Source organism: Rousettus aegyptiacus, unplaced genomic scaffold (genome assembly GCF_014176215.1).
Source record: "Rousettus aegyptiacus isolate mRouAeg1 unplaced genomic scaffold, mRouAeg1.p scaffold_m13_p_9, whole genome shotgun sequence".
In the NCBI taxonomy this organism is placed as follows: domain Eukaryota; kingdom Metazoa; phylum Chordata; class Mammalia; order Chiroptera; family Pteropodidae; genus Rousettus; species Rousettus aegyptiacus.
Genome location: NW_023416312.1, coordinates 69834005 through 69849200, shown reverse-complemented (window position 1 = coordinate 69849200; position 15196 = coordinate 69834005). Strand labels below are relative to the sequence as shown.

The window sequence follows — 15196 nt, the reverse complement described above, 5'->3', positions numbered from 1 at the left end:
CCACCCAATATTAGTACCACTACTTCTGCTTTTCTCTGAATGCCATTTGCTTGAAATATCATTTTCCAACTTTTCACTTTGAGCCTATATTCGTCTTTGGATTGGAACTGAGATGTGTCTCCTGGAGTGGCATATGGTTGGGTTTTGTTTTTTTATCCATTCTACAACTCTGTGCCGTTTTATTGTTGCGTTCAGTCTTACTTTTAGGGTAATTATTGAAGTATGAGGTTTTCCTATATCCATATTATCTTTTGATTCCTGGTAGCTTGGTTTTTCCATTGATTCTTTTTCCTTGTGGTTCTATGTATTTTTTTATTATTATTTTTGGCTGGATTTTTTTGATTCTCCCTCTGGTCCTGCTTGTTTTATGTTATGTACTTCAGTTCTGAGTTTTTGGCATGTGGTTACCATAATGACTATATAAAGGATAGTATTTATTATTATTATTATTATTATTATTATTATTATTATTATTCATCTGTCTTATGTCCACTCCCCTTTGTAAATTTGGATCTTTGAATCCTCCCTTTTTCTGTTACTGTTGTCTCAATTTGTCCCTATGTATGCTGAAAGTTCATTACTATCTTGCAATAGCAAATCTCTTCTTATCGTTTAAGTTTATAATACTCTTTTTTTTTCAGTTTCAGAACCATTTTATAAAAAGTTGCCGTATCAGAACTCTGGTATAAAATAGTAGAGGTGGCTTTTAATGGGGTGTCAACTCAAGAGGCATCGACAGTTTCGCCTTTGAGCTCATTGAAGAAGATGGCATCCTGGTACTCCTTCATGTACTGGGTGGAGAGCGACTCATTCAGAAAGTTAGTAGTTCCACTATGTCATCTACCTGTACCTCCTTGCCCTTGCATTTTCGACACACCAGCCTGGTGGCTGTGATGAGCTGGATGGCAGAGTGCAGTGATATCTCCAGCCCAATGTGGGTCATGACCATGTAGATATCTTCACTCTTCTCCACATCTTCCTCCTCACATTGGATACAGAGGATCTGCTTCGTGCCCATCTCGTTGTATGAGCAGTCGGTCCAGCATATTGATGAAGATGCTGTGGGACCTCTGGTAGCAGGTGTGCCATATCTGGGTGATGGCATGGCTGGTGGCCGTGATGAAGACAGGTGGCATGCCACTCTCCAGTGCTTGGTGGAGGAAGGAGAAGCTCTCAATGTCCAGCATGTGGACCTCGTCAATAAACAGTACCCCAGGAATTATCTCCACTTTGTCTTCCTTGCACCACTTTGCCACCTCCTCCGCATTGACCTGCTGTGGAACTTCTGACTTGATGTCCCCTGTGTCTCCCGAGAAGAAGACCAGGAAGCCCTGGGTGCGGGAGTTGATGAATTCAACCTCATGTAGGGACATGGTATGCACTACCTCCTTGTGTTCCTGGAGCTCCCTGTCTGGGCACTGCACGAACTTGGTCTGGGAGCCTGTGGCATCATAGTTATGAGAGTGCATGAAGCAGCAGCCAAGCTTGGAGATCTTTCCCATGGCCTTGTTGATGGCGATCACAGACTCAGCCTGTACCTTATCCTTGGTCAGGGACTCAGTCATCTTGGTGCCCAGCTCATACATGATCTCAATCTCCTTGGTCTCAAAGGTCAGCATACACACCTTGGAGCTTGTCCATGTCCCTGGCCTATGATCTGGATCTCTACCACCTCTTCTTCAATGATCTCGGTCTCCTCCTTGATGCAAATGTAGATGGAACTTTGAAGGCCTAGGTCAGCACTTCGGTATTTCTCATCTCCAGGGAGAAAATCTTACTGCTGCGAATGGCTGTGAACAGGGTGTCAGGGCCCAGGGCCTGCACTGTGTCCATGGCAATGGCTGTCTTCCTATTCTTGGCTGGCCTGTGATGAGGATTGCCTGCCTAGTAATCTTCCCTCCAGCATCAACTCCAGCACCATGCAGGCAGGCTGCAAGGCAACCAGCTGTTCCACCATGCTCTGGAAAACCTGCTGTGACTCCAAGGCATCGTGGAGTCCCAGTCCCTGGATGTGGGTGTGAGGGCATATATCACCAATTCTGGGGCCTTGGTTTTTAGGAAACAAAATGACAACAACAACGAAAATACATAACTATGAGTAAGACGACTAGCAGGCAGATAAAAGCATAGTAGTGCAACCATTATTAAGAACAGGTTAGCAGTTGGTGAGCATCATGGCAACCATGATGGCCATGACCAAGGCCCCAGAATTGGTGATATATGAGCTGACCTCATTCAATATTTTCTGTAATTCAGGCCTCATAGTGGAGATTTCTCTCAATTTTTATATGACTGGAAAGGTATTTATTTCTCCTTTATATCTGAAGGAGAAATAAAGGTATTGACCTCTGCTGGATATATTATTCTTGGCTGGTAGTTGCTTTTAATAGTTTCATTATTGGATTACACTCATTTCTGGTTTGTAAAGTTTGTGCTGAGAAGTTTGATGAAAATCTTTCTTTGTCATTGATTTTTGATAACGTTAATATAATGTATCATGGAGAAGATTTTTTGGGTTGAGAAAATTGGGTGTTCTGTTGACTTATTGAATTCCAAACCCCAGCTTATTCCTGAGATTTGGGAAATTCTCAACAACTATTTGTCTGAGAATGCTTTCGAATCCTTGCTCCTTTTCGTCCCATTAGTTCTTGTATTTCTCTTTCATTATTTTTCATTCTCCAGTTTCTCCCTTCTTCCTTCTAATTTATTTCTAGATTTCTGTCTTCAATATCACTGATCCTTTCTTTCATTTGTTTGACTCTATTTCCCAAGGTTGCTATTTCATTTTTCATTTCTTTCAGTGTGTTCTTTATCTCTGGAAGTTCTTTTTGGTTTTTTTTGAGGGTTTCAATCTCCTTGGCAAAAAACTGATTCTGCTGATCTAGGTTTTTCAACTCCTGGAATTGCTGATATGAATTATTTTGGATCTCATTTAGATTTTTCAGAAGTGCCATCCTGAATTCTTTGTCACTTAAGTAACATATTTCTATGTCTTCAAGCTTATTTTCTGGAGATATTTTTCTTTCTAAGCTGCCTTGTTGTTCATGGTGTTCATGGAGTATTTCTCTGCCTGGGAATTAATGGAAGTGTATTCTGCCTTTTTTTTCCAGAAAAAAGATTTATTATATAAAATTTCCTCTTTAGCCTGTTGCTAATAAGGTGTTTTCCTTTTGATTTCTAGTAGGTGGTGCCTAAGCCTCCTGGGTCCTCCTGGATCCTCCTGGATCCCTGCTTTGAGCCTTAATAATACCTTTTTTCCCCTCATATCCAATCACAATCACAATCCTCAGTCTCAGTCTCTGTCAGTGTTATTGCCAGTTTTGGTAGTGTTTGTTCAGATTTTCCTTGGACTCAGCAGTGTTCAGTTTTGGAGGATATGGGGATGGGGTGCATTCTCATTTGGAGGATGGGATTTGTTGTGCCTCAGATTTGTGTTTTGCAACCGCATCTGCTAATGATCAGCTGTTGCTTCTCTACCATCCACACTTTGCTTTCTGCCCTGATCCCTGGGCTCTGCCCCTAAATGGATCTCACATATATATTGGGCAAGGCTCTTCAGGGAAACTACCATAGCTTCTTCCCTCTCCCTCCTCCTGCTGGGATCTCTAGCTGTGAGAGGGAGCTTCTTTGTTCCTCCCAATCTACCACTGGATTCCCGAGGTATTGACCTTTGGTAGTTCTTATGTGCAGATCACTCACTTAGATGGGCTTGTGTGTGTGTGTGTGTTGAGTGTTATTTGTTGCGTGTTAGATATTCAGCTTATTATTATTTTAAGGAGAGAGATTGGAGGATGTCTCTCACACCACCAGGCTTTTGATGAATCTTTGCTACTGTGTTATGTGTGAGTTAAACTTTTTCGTTATATATCTTTTTATATTTAATGATGATTTTTACCTTAAAGTCTACTTTTTATGTTATTTTTTGGCTCTAGCAGCTTTTTTTAAATTAATGTTTTTCTGCTGTATCTTATTCTATTGTTTATATATACCTATCTATACCGTTACATTTAAAATGGTTTTAAGAAAAGCAACATTGGAAATTCTTTTCTTTTACCTGCAACATTTAGTCTATTTTTGTAAAATGTATTTACTGATATATTTTATCTTCAATTTAATACCTTGCTTTTGCTTTCTCTTTTTACTACTGTTTTATGTTCTTTTTTTCTTTTTTTTGCCTTCTTTTGTATTGATATATTATATCACATTTTCCTACATTAAATTTATACTTAAAAATTATAATAATATTTACAATTGTCATCATAGATATTGTAATTCAGATCTCTGGTATCAAACTATCTTATAAATTAGTACTTTTGTTTGTTCATTGACAACTCAATAACCATAAAATTTTTAAACTCTCTTTACCTTCTTTCTGTCTTATATGTTATTTCTATCATGAGTATTAATTCTCTATTTTTTAAAACCACTCTATACATTATAATTAATAATAATCTGTACTAATTTTGGTATGGCCACACATATACCTTTTTGTTTCTCTCTGTTCCTTCATCTTCAAATTTGTTTTAGTTTTTTTTTCTGCCTGAATATCATTCTTTAGTAGTGTTTAACTGTGTGTCTGCTATTGACAAATTTTATATTTTTCTTATCTAATAAGTTTTTCCTTCTTAATGAATATTTTTGTTATGGATAGATTTATAGTCTAATCATTTTATTTTTTAGTACCTTAAAGTTATGCCACTCTTTCCTGATTTTTATTTTTTACTTAAGAATTTACTTTGTCAGTGTTATTTTGCTATTTCATAAAAGAAGAAAATAAATCTTTTTAAAAATAATCTGGCTGCTTTTAAGTTTTTTTGTACCTTTGATTTTTACGAGTTTACTGTGATGTGTCTAGGAGTGGTATTCTTACTCATCCTTGAAGTTTGTATGTCTTATTAAATCTATTGCTAGATGTCTTCAGTTTTGAGAAGTTATCTGCTATTATCTCTACTAATATTGTATTTTTCTCATTCTCTCTCTTCTCCTCTTTGGAGACTCCAGTTACATATATATGTGGTATTTCCACTACACTGGCATTTAAATTGGGAAATGACACAGTGAGACCTTAATAATGAAAATATAACTTGAGTAGCTAATGTAGAAGATAATATGAAGCATAGACTAGTGGCTGGGAGCATAGTTGTAAAGCTTTAACCATAATCTTATTTTAACCACCTGTAACATGTTTCTTTTGCTGACTTTCCTCTCTCCTACTGCTTTATAAATGCGAGTATTCCCCCACAGTTCTATTTTTATCTTTCTTATCTTCTTTTCTCCTCTTGTATTTATAGTTTCAAGTTACCTCTGCATAGTTGAATATGAGATATATTGCCCCAGTTCTCATTCCCTCTTCCAAGAACCAGTGCTGCATTTGAAACTTTCCATTTTACATCCATCCACACCTCAAACCAGAGATTTTAAAAATGGATATTTTTTTTCTGTCACATTTTAGTTCTATCCTCTGATTTTGAGTTTGTTGATGGCATGATTATACATTCAGCCCCTCGGTTTCGTTTCACATCTCTCATCTCTGTCGTCTTCTCTTTTGACTTCAATATTCCACAAATTACAAGACCTGTAGCAATTTTATCCATATTATATTCGCTATCCTTTTCTATCTTTCTATTACCAAGAGCCAATATCAGCTCTCACTTCTTGGATTATTTTAACTTTTTTTTTAACTAGCTTCTTTATATCCAGTTTCTTTCCACTCTATCCGCCTAATAAAAAGTTTCCAAGTTTAGTTTCCTAAAGACTCATAATGATATTTGCTTGTTAAAAACATTCAAATAATTTCTCAGCATAGCATGCAAAGCCCTTCACAACAAGGTTCCAACCCAATCTTCATATTTATCCCCCATCATGCTTCAACAGAGACATTTTATTTTAGTCTAACTGGACTAGCTGTCATTCTCTATACATGTTCCATGCATTCCTTCTTTAATTTTTTTTATCCTTTAGTCACAAAAACATATGACAGTGAATTGTATCTTCTTCATTAGTAGAATCATAGCTATCATTAGGGACATGAAAGATATTCTCACATTAAAGCAGATCACATCATGTGCTCTTACTTTCATCCACCAAATTGTTTTTCTTTAAAATCAAATGAAAATGAATAGAGACACACTCCTTTGAAATAAAAGTCACCTAATATTACTTGAAATTTGGCATAGAAATGTAATAAAGAGGAGGGGCAATCATGCTTAGAGTAATACAGATTTTTGATAATCTCAAAGTGAGAAAACTTTGTCCTCAGAAATTGGAAAACTTCCAAGAAAATTGTAGCCAAGGCCGGATTGCAAGTGAGTGTTCATGCTGGTTAATAGCAAAACTGAACTGTGGTTCCCAGGCAGAGTTTCTTTTATTTGTGCCTTTAGTACAGGCTCTGAATAAAATTCTTTAAAAAATAATTTCAATCAGCAATATGATCAATGTAAAATTAAGGTGTATACTCTTAAGGTGTCTACTTTGAAAAATAATTGTCCTTTTATTCCAAATCTATCCTCTTTTTGTTAAGCTTGGGCTCTCTCGCCTAAGTTTTCTGAAAACAGATTTACTCTTTACTCTAGCATCAAATTCTAATTGAGGTCCTGAAAATCTTACTACTTTCATAACAATGATTATTACTATCATATATTGAGTACTTATTATGTGCCTGACATATGCTAAGCATTTGAATTATATCATTTAATGTTCAGTGAACCCCTGTGAGATAGATACTCTTATCTTTAACATTTTAAATACAAAAAGCTAACTTCTTGGATTGTTTAAATGACCTACCCATGGTCACATGGCTAAGTAAGAAGTGAAGTTTCGTTTTGGACTTTGAGCTTGATCCCCGAGGTATCAAAAAGTAACCTCAAGGAAATGAGTTTCTGTCAAACATCAGAGCTTCCACTGAGTAGAAAACTGTTTAAACTGTCCACTCTAAGCTCCTTTCCTTGGATCTTTCCCTGATCCTCTTGTTTCTCAAGATCAGTCTTCTTCCAAAAGGGATGAAGCCTCAGACCAATCTTATTACACTAGTTTCATAAGGTTTCAAGAGAGACTCTTCAGAGAGAAAACCTTAAAGAAAGGAATTCAAATGGATATTCCACATATAAGCAAGATTTCTTTCTCTCTGTTCTTCACATTGAAAATCCCACTCTGTAGCACTATTGAGTAATAATATCCTCATTCTAATATTCTTTCTTGACAAGCTTCATAAAGTTTGGAATGTACAGATACTATGCTACATATTTTTATATGTTGTTTACTATTCACATCATTAATAATTTGCTGCTGAATATCAGAAGTCATAAAATAAGTAAAAATATGTTAAATGGTTTATTCCTCTTTAATTAGAAAATATTTATTAGGTGATAAAATGGAAATGACAGGCAGAAATTCAAGGTCATACAAATTTGGGCTAGATGCAAATAGAATGAAAAGATCTGAAGTTAACTAATATAGTACACAGATTTGTGAAGGCTTCACTAAAGCAAATGTTACGCTTCTTTCACTAAAAGACTTAATTGGCTCAATTTAAAAAATCTTTTATTTTCAAGTTATAGTCGGCATATGAAATTATATCAGTTTCAAGTGTATGACATAGTGATTAAACATTTATAATACTTACAAAGTGATCACCCTTATAAATCTAGTCCCCATCAGACACCATATATAGTTATTATAATATTATTGATTATATTTCTTATGCCATATTTTACATCCCCTAGACTATTTTGTAACTACCAATTTGTACTTCTTAATCCTTTCCCTTTTATTACCCATCCCCAAACTCCTCTCATTTGAAAATCATCAAAATGTTCTCTGTAGCTGTGAGTTGGTTCTTGTTTTGTTTATTTTGTTCTTTAGATTCCACATATAAGTGAAATCAATGGCACATCTCTCTGTCTGACTTACCTCACTCAGCACAATACTCTCTAGGTTCATCCATGTTTTTGAAGATGGCAAGATTTTGTTCTTTTTAATAGCTGAGTAACATTCCATTGTATATATGCACCAGCTCTTCTATATCCATTCATCCATTGTTAAACACTCAGGTACCCTTCATATCTTGGCTATTGTAAATAATGTTGCAACAGACAAATGGATTCATGTATCCCTTCAAAATAATGTTTTGGGTTTATTCGGAATAACTTCCAGAAGTGGAAAAAATAGGTCCTTCTTTATCTCTAGTTATAGCCTTTGTTTTTAAGTCTACTTTATCTAATATAAGTATTGCCACCCCAGCTTTTGTGTTTGTTTTCATTTTCATGAATTGTCTTTTTCCATTCCTTTACTTTCAATCTCTGTGTGTCTTTCAATCTGAAGTAAGTCTCTTGTTGGCAGCATACGTAAGAGTCTTGTTTTCTTATCAGGCATTTTTTTTTAATTTGGAGAATTTAATCCATTTACATTTAAAGTGATTATTGATAAGTACATAGTTATTGCCATTTTATTATTTATATATATATTTTTATCTTTTCTTCTTCTTCTTCTTAAAGAAGAGCCCAACATTTCCTGTAAGACTTGCTTGATGGTGGTGAACTCCTTTAGCTTTCTCTTGTTTAGGAAGCTCTTTGTCTGTCCTTGGATTCTGAATGATAGCTTTAATGGGTAAAGTGATCTTGATTATAGGTTCTTACTTTTCATCACTTTGAATATTTTGTGTCAGTCCCTTCTTACATACAAAGTGTCTGTTGAGAAATCAACTGAGAGCTCCCTTGAAAGTAACTAACTGATTTCTCTCACTGCTTTTAAGATTCTCTTTGTCTTTAACCTTTGGCATTTGAATTATGTTGCTATTCTCATTTGCCTGGAGAATACTCTCTGGTGGCGCTTGTGGCTGCAGCATTTATTTTGAGATAACTCACGGATGACAGAATTGTTGATTCTTCTAAACCTACCCCCAAATTTTTCACAAAATATCTCACTTTTATTACTTTTGCATCACTCTAGTATATTGATAGTCATTAGAAACAAATGACATCATTCTATTTACAATATTCTGTTTTTAGTAGTGGTATTTCCATTTACAAAGTATAGTAATTCTTGATCACTGAAAATGTCAAATCCTAGAAAATCTAGCATTCCTACGCATGGTGTTAACATCATTCTTGAACAGTTAGCCAAAGATTTATTCGATGAACCTAATTTGTGTACATTTCTGTTCCATTAGGATTAGAGACAAGTTTTCTGCTTGCGAATAACTCCCAAAATAGTTTTTATATTTTATTTTCACATTGAAAACCAGTCAGATTTGCTTCAGCCTCAAAGAGCATATTTATGTAAAATTAAATTCATGCTGGCAGCAAACTGCACTTTTTTTCTTCTAAATGGGAAATAGGTCAAACTATCTTCATTTTTTTTTTGTTACTATTCTGATTGGGCATTTTCTATTATCTTGCCTTCTAAATCGCTGATTTGTCTCTCTGCTTCATCTAATCTAGTGTTGATTCTTCTAAGTATTCTTCATTTATGACTGGTTCTTTTTTATGTTTTCTATCTCCATTTTTGTTTTCTATCTCTTAGTTAAAGTTCTCACTGAGTTCGTCTACTCTTCCTTTAAGTTCATTGAGCATTCTTATAAACAGTGTTTTGAACTCTGCATCTGTTAGATTGCTTGTCACAATATTGTTTAGTTCTTTTTCTGGAGCTTTATGCTTTTCTTTCATATGGGACATATTTGTTTGTCTCCCCATTTTGGCTGCCTCCTTGTCTTTGTTTCTGTACTAGGTAGAGCTGTGTTATCTCCTGATCTTGGTAGAGTGGCCTTATGTAATAGGTGTGCTGTGAGGCCCAGTGGCAGAGTTTCCCTGGTTACCTGAACCAGGTGCTCCAGGTGTGCCCCTTGTGTGGCTTGTGTGTGCCCTCCTATTATAGTTGAGCCTTGATTGCTGTTTGTACGTCGATGTTAGGGATTGCCCCTCTGGCTGATAGGCTGTGAGGACTAGCCATAACTACAGTGGAAGAGCTGTTGCACAGGAGCTGACCCTACGGAGCAGGATTTGCTTAGCAAGGCTCTGATATCTGCCTAGACTTCCCTTTAAGTGTATCGTCCTTGGATGTGACCCTGTGTGGTACTCTGGCTCAGGGTGAAGTTGACCGCTTGGCATGCAGGTTGGTGGCCCCGTGAGAAGGATTGCCACTGAAGATGAAGTTCAGCCAAATCCTGTGTCCTCTTTGGGGCCAACTGCCATGAGTCACAAAACAATCTGCAGATGGCTACCACCCACCAGGGGCTTGTATGTACCTTGAGAGACCAAGCCTCAAACTGAGGCTGGCTGCTGCTAGTGCTGAGCTTGGGTTTGCTCATCAAGAGTTGTGGAGCATGCCAAGGCCAGATGCTGTTTGTTTAGGGTTTGTTAACCTTTGAGAGATTTCAGGAAAGTCTGCAGCATGAGCCAAGACAGGTCATTTGTATGGAATAGCCACTGGAAGCAACTTTGGTGGGTTTGCAAATTGGGCAGGACAGGGTCTCTTGGAATCACCAGGGCTGGAGGAACAATGTTAGCCAGGATGATGGAGACTCACATATGGTACCTTTCTGTGTTTGCACTCTGGGAGGATGAGGGCCCAGCAAAGGAACACTTCTGTCTGGAAGAAAACTGCCTCTCCAGCACTTGACCTTAAGCCAGGCAATCCAGTTCCTCACCGCATGTCCCTTGCACCTTTTGAGCTTCTGCCCCAGCACTAGAGCTTAGAGCAAGTGAGTCCATCAATGAGTAAGTTAGTTTGTGGGCACCCCAAGAGGAATGTTTGTGACTACAGTCACCATCTGTCTCTCTCAGCCACAATCTCTGCTGGTTTTCACAGCCAGATTTCCATCTGGCACTGAAATCCTGGGCTGGGGTGTCCAGTGTGCAGCTGGGACTCCTTGCTCATCAAGGGAGACCTCAACAGCCAAGATATCCTTATCAATTCTCAACCTATACACATGGGTGGGGGACCAGCCCATTCCGTGTCTTCACTCCCCCTACCAGTCTCAAGGTGGCCCCTTCTGTGTGTCCCCAGTTGTATGACTGCCCTGCTTGATTTCAGGTAATTCTCAATGATGGTTGTTCTGTAGTTCAGTTGCAATTCTGCTGCAGTAATGATAGGAGGCAAGCACCATGTTCATCTACTTTGCCATCTTGACTGGAAGCCTCAGTTGTCTCATTTTTATATGGAAACTTTATGGTACTAGTTACTAATTTCTCAGTTCTTATTTTAAGTTCATAGGATTTCTTCCCAAGTAGAAATAAAAAGGACATGGATGTTAGGAGCATAAAATGAGTTGGTAATAATAACTTTTACATATAGAACTTACTGTTTGCTAGGGACTATTTTAACAGCATTACTTGTATTACCTTGTGTAAACCTCATAACTACCCTGAGGTAGGTAATTATTATTTCCATTTTACAGATGAGAAACCTGAAACTTACAGAGATTAATTTGCTCAGAGTCACATAGCTATTATATATATACATATATATGTATATATATGTATATATAAATATATAATATATATACGTATATATATAATAGCTATGTGATATGTGTGTGTGTGTATATATCTATATCTATATCTATATCTATATCTATATCTATATCTATATCTATATCTATATCTATATCTATATCTATATCTATATCTATATCTATATCTATATCTATATATCAACCCAAGTAGTCTTGCTCCAAAATTCATATTCTACTGTACAGTGTAAATTTTATTTTTCTAATATTTTTAATCTATGGAGAGAGAAACATTTTATGGGAAGCAAGAAAAGTTCTGCTCTTAAGATTTAATAGATATTCAAATTCTACTGAATCTGTCTTCTATGTAATTATTCTATCTTCCCATCAGAACCTACAGCTGTTGTTTTAGGTCTCCTCCTTTCTTCAGCTCTCAATAATAACCAACTGTTACCCACAAGGCCGATGACTAATATTCATCTTTATGACATTATTTTTGCATACATTCTCTCAATTTTTGTAACTGTATAGATAGAGCCCAACTGTCACTAACTTCTGAGAAGATTAGACTTCTAGTTTTATATTTTCCTTTACCTTCAAAATATATCTGTCTTCATTTTGGTGCTGTATCCTCTGCTTAGAAAGGCAAAACCTCAGTATTTCCCAACTTTTCCCCATGGAACCCTAGTTAATAAGTGTTATGATGGTTAATAGGTATTACATAAAATAAATAAATTTCATGGGAATCTAAGTTTGGGAAATATTGAATTGAAATCTTGAATTTTCCCCTTACTAATAGTATTAACTTGGTAAAATAACTTATCTGCTTCTCATTTTGCCTCTTCAATAAAATGAAGCTAAATATATTATTGGCTTCACTGATTTATTGCAAATATTATGAGGTAATTCATACAAATCAATATATGACAGCTGAAATTAATAAATTATGGTCATTATTATTATAAGCCTGGACAGGGCTACTAAAATTGAATTGTGACTAAGTTTGCAAACTCTTGGTAGAGCATATAGCCCAGTTCTTACATCCCAAATTCTACTCTGTGAATGGCTACTTCAGAATCTCTGCAAACAATTTTTAAAGATGCTTAGGGTCTCTTCCTAGAAATAATAATTTGGTACATTTTATAATATTACTTTTTTGAGGGGGGTTATTTTATTTTTAAATTTTTATTAGAATACAGCTAACATAAAATATTGTATTAGTTTCAGGAGTATGCCATAGTTATTCAACATTTATATACCTAAATAAATGATCACCATGTTAAGTCCAAAAGGCATCTGATACAATACAACGCTATCACATTATTATTGCTTATGTTCCCTATGCCATATACCACATCCTCATGACTTGTTTTACACTTGGAAATTTGAAGCTTTTATTCCCCTTCCTCCTCCCACACTTTTTTGATTTTTCAATTACAGCTCAGATTCAATATTATTCTCAGGTGTACAACATAGTGATTAGACATTTATATAATTTACAAAGTGATCTCTCTGACTAATCTAGTGCTCATGTGGCACTATATATAGTTATTACCATGTTATTGACTATATTTTCTATGCTTTACTTTACATGACTATTTAATAACTATTAAATTTGTATTTCTTAATCTCTTTACCTTTTTCACTCATCCTCCCAACCCCCTTCCCATCTGGCATCCATTAGCTTGTTCCTTATATCTGAGTCCGTATCTGTTTTGTTTGTTTATTTTATACTTTAGATTCCACATATAAGTGAGATCATATGGTATTTGTCTTTCTCTATCTGATTTATTCCATTTATAGTAATACCTTCTAGGTCTATCCATATTGTCACAAATGGTAAGACTTCATTCTTTTTATGGTTGAGTAATATTCCGTTGTATATATGTAACACCTCTTCTTTATCCAATCATCTTAGTAGGTACCTAGGTTGCTTCCATATCTTGGCTATTATAAATAAAGCTTCAATGAACATAGGGTTGAATATATCTTTTCAAGTTAGTGTTTTGTCTTTCTTCAGATAAATATCCAAAAGTAGAATTGCTAGGATATATGGTAATTCTATTTTTATTTTTATGAAGAAACTTCAAACTGTTTCCTATAGTGGCTACACCATTTTGCAGTTTTACCAACAGCATATGTGGGTTCCCTTTTCTCCACATCTTCACCAACACTTGTTTATTGATTTATTGGCGATGGCCATTCTGAAAGGTGCTATCTCATTGTGGTTCTAATTTACATTCTTCCGATGATTAGTGACCTTGAGTATCTTTTCATATGTCTATTAACCATCTGTATGTCATCTTTGGAGAAATGTCTATTCTGTTCTTCTGCCCATTTTTAATTGTTAGTTATTTTGGTATTAAATTGCATGAGTTCTTTATAATTTTTGTATATTTACCCCTTATTGGATGTATCATTGGTGAATATCTTCTCCCATTTGGTAGGTAGTCTTTTTGTTTCACTGATGGTTTCTTTTGCTTGCAAAACCTCTTTAGTGTGATATAGCACCATTTGTTTATTTTCTCTTTTGTTTCCTTTGCTCTAGGAGATATATCCAAAAAATATTACTAAGAGTGATGTCAAAGAGTTTATTGCTTATGTTTTTTTCCTGAGAATTTTATGACTTCATGTCTTATATTTAAACTTTAGTCATTTGAAGGTTATTCTTATATATGATGTAAAAAAGTGATCCAGTTTAATTCTTTTGCATGTATCTATCTAGTTTCCCCAACACTATGAATTGAAGAGACTATCTTTACCCTATGTATATTCTTTTCTCCTTTGTCATAGATTAATTAACCACATAGGTGTGGGTTTATTTCTGGGCTCTCTACTCTGTTCCATTTATCTCCATGTCTGTTTTTATGCTAGTACCATGCTGTTTTGATTCTTATATCTTTGTAGTATAGTTTGATGTCAGCATGATACCTCCAACTTTCTTCCTTTTTCTCAAGATTGCCATGGCTATTCAGGGTCTTTTCGGGTTCAATAAAATCTTTAAGAATTATTTGCTCAAATTCTGTGAAAAATGCCATTGTTATTTCGGTAGAGATTGTACTGAATCTGTCATTTCTTTGGGTAGTATGGACATGTTAATGATGTTAATTTTTTCTATCCATGAGTATGGTATATGTTTCCATTATGGTATCTTCATTTTTTTTTCTTCAATGTCTTATAATTTTCTAAGTACAGGTATTTTACCTCCTTGGTTAAATTTATTCCTAAATATTTGATTTTTTAATGCAATTGTACTTGGATTTTTTTTCTTAAATTCTCTTTCTAATTGATTGTTATTGGTGTAGAAAAATGCAATCGATTTCTGAATATTAATTTTGTATCCTGCTACTTGCCTGAATTCATTTATCAGTTCTAACACTTTATTTTTTGGTAGAAAATTAGGTGTTCTTTCTATGTATTATCATGTTATTTGCAAATGATAGTTTTACTTTTTCCTTTCCCATTTGTCTGATTGCTATGGCTAGTATTTTTAAAGCTGTACTTAATAAATGTGGTAAAATGGACATCCTTGTCTTGATCCTGATCTTAAAGAAATGCTTTCAGATTTTCACCCTTCAGTATGATGTTAGCTGTGGGTTTGTCATATATGGCCTTTATATAATATTCCATTTTTTAAATAAAACATATTTATAGCAAGATTTGGGAACCACTAATTTAAAAAGTAATGTTCATATTCCTTAGCACAGCATTCAAAGCTTTACATGATTTAACTCTATTCTGCCTTTACAT

General features: G+C 35.3%; 1 pseudogene; it reads right to left on the bottom strand.

The window, feature by feature from the left end:
- Positions 1-722: 722 nt before the first annotated feature.
- LOC107503630 lies at positions 723-2014 on the bottom strand (annotated as a pseudogene).
- Between the last annotated feature and the right edge of the window lie 13182 nt (positions 2015-15196).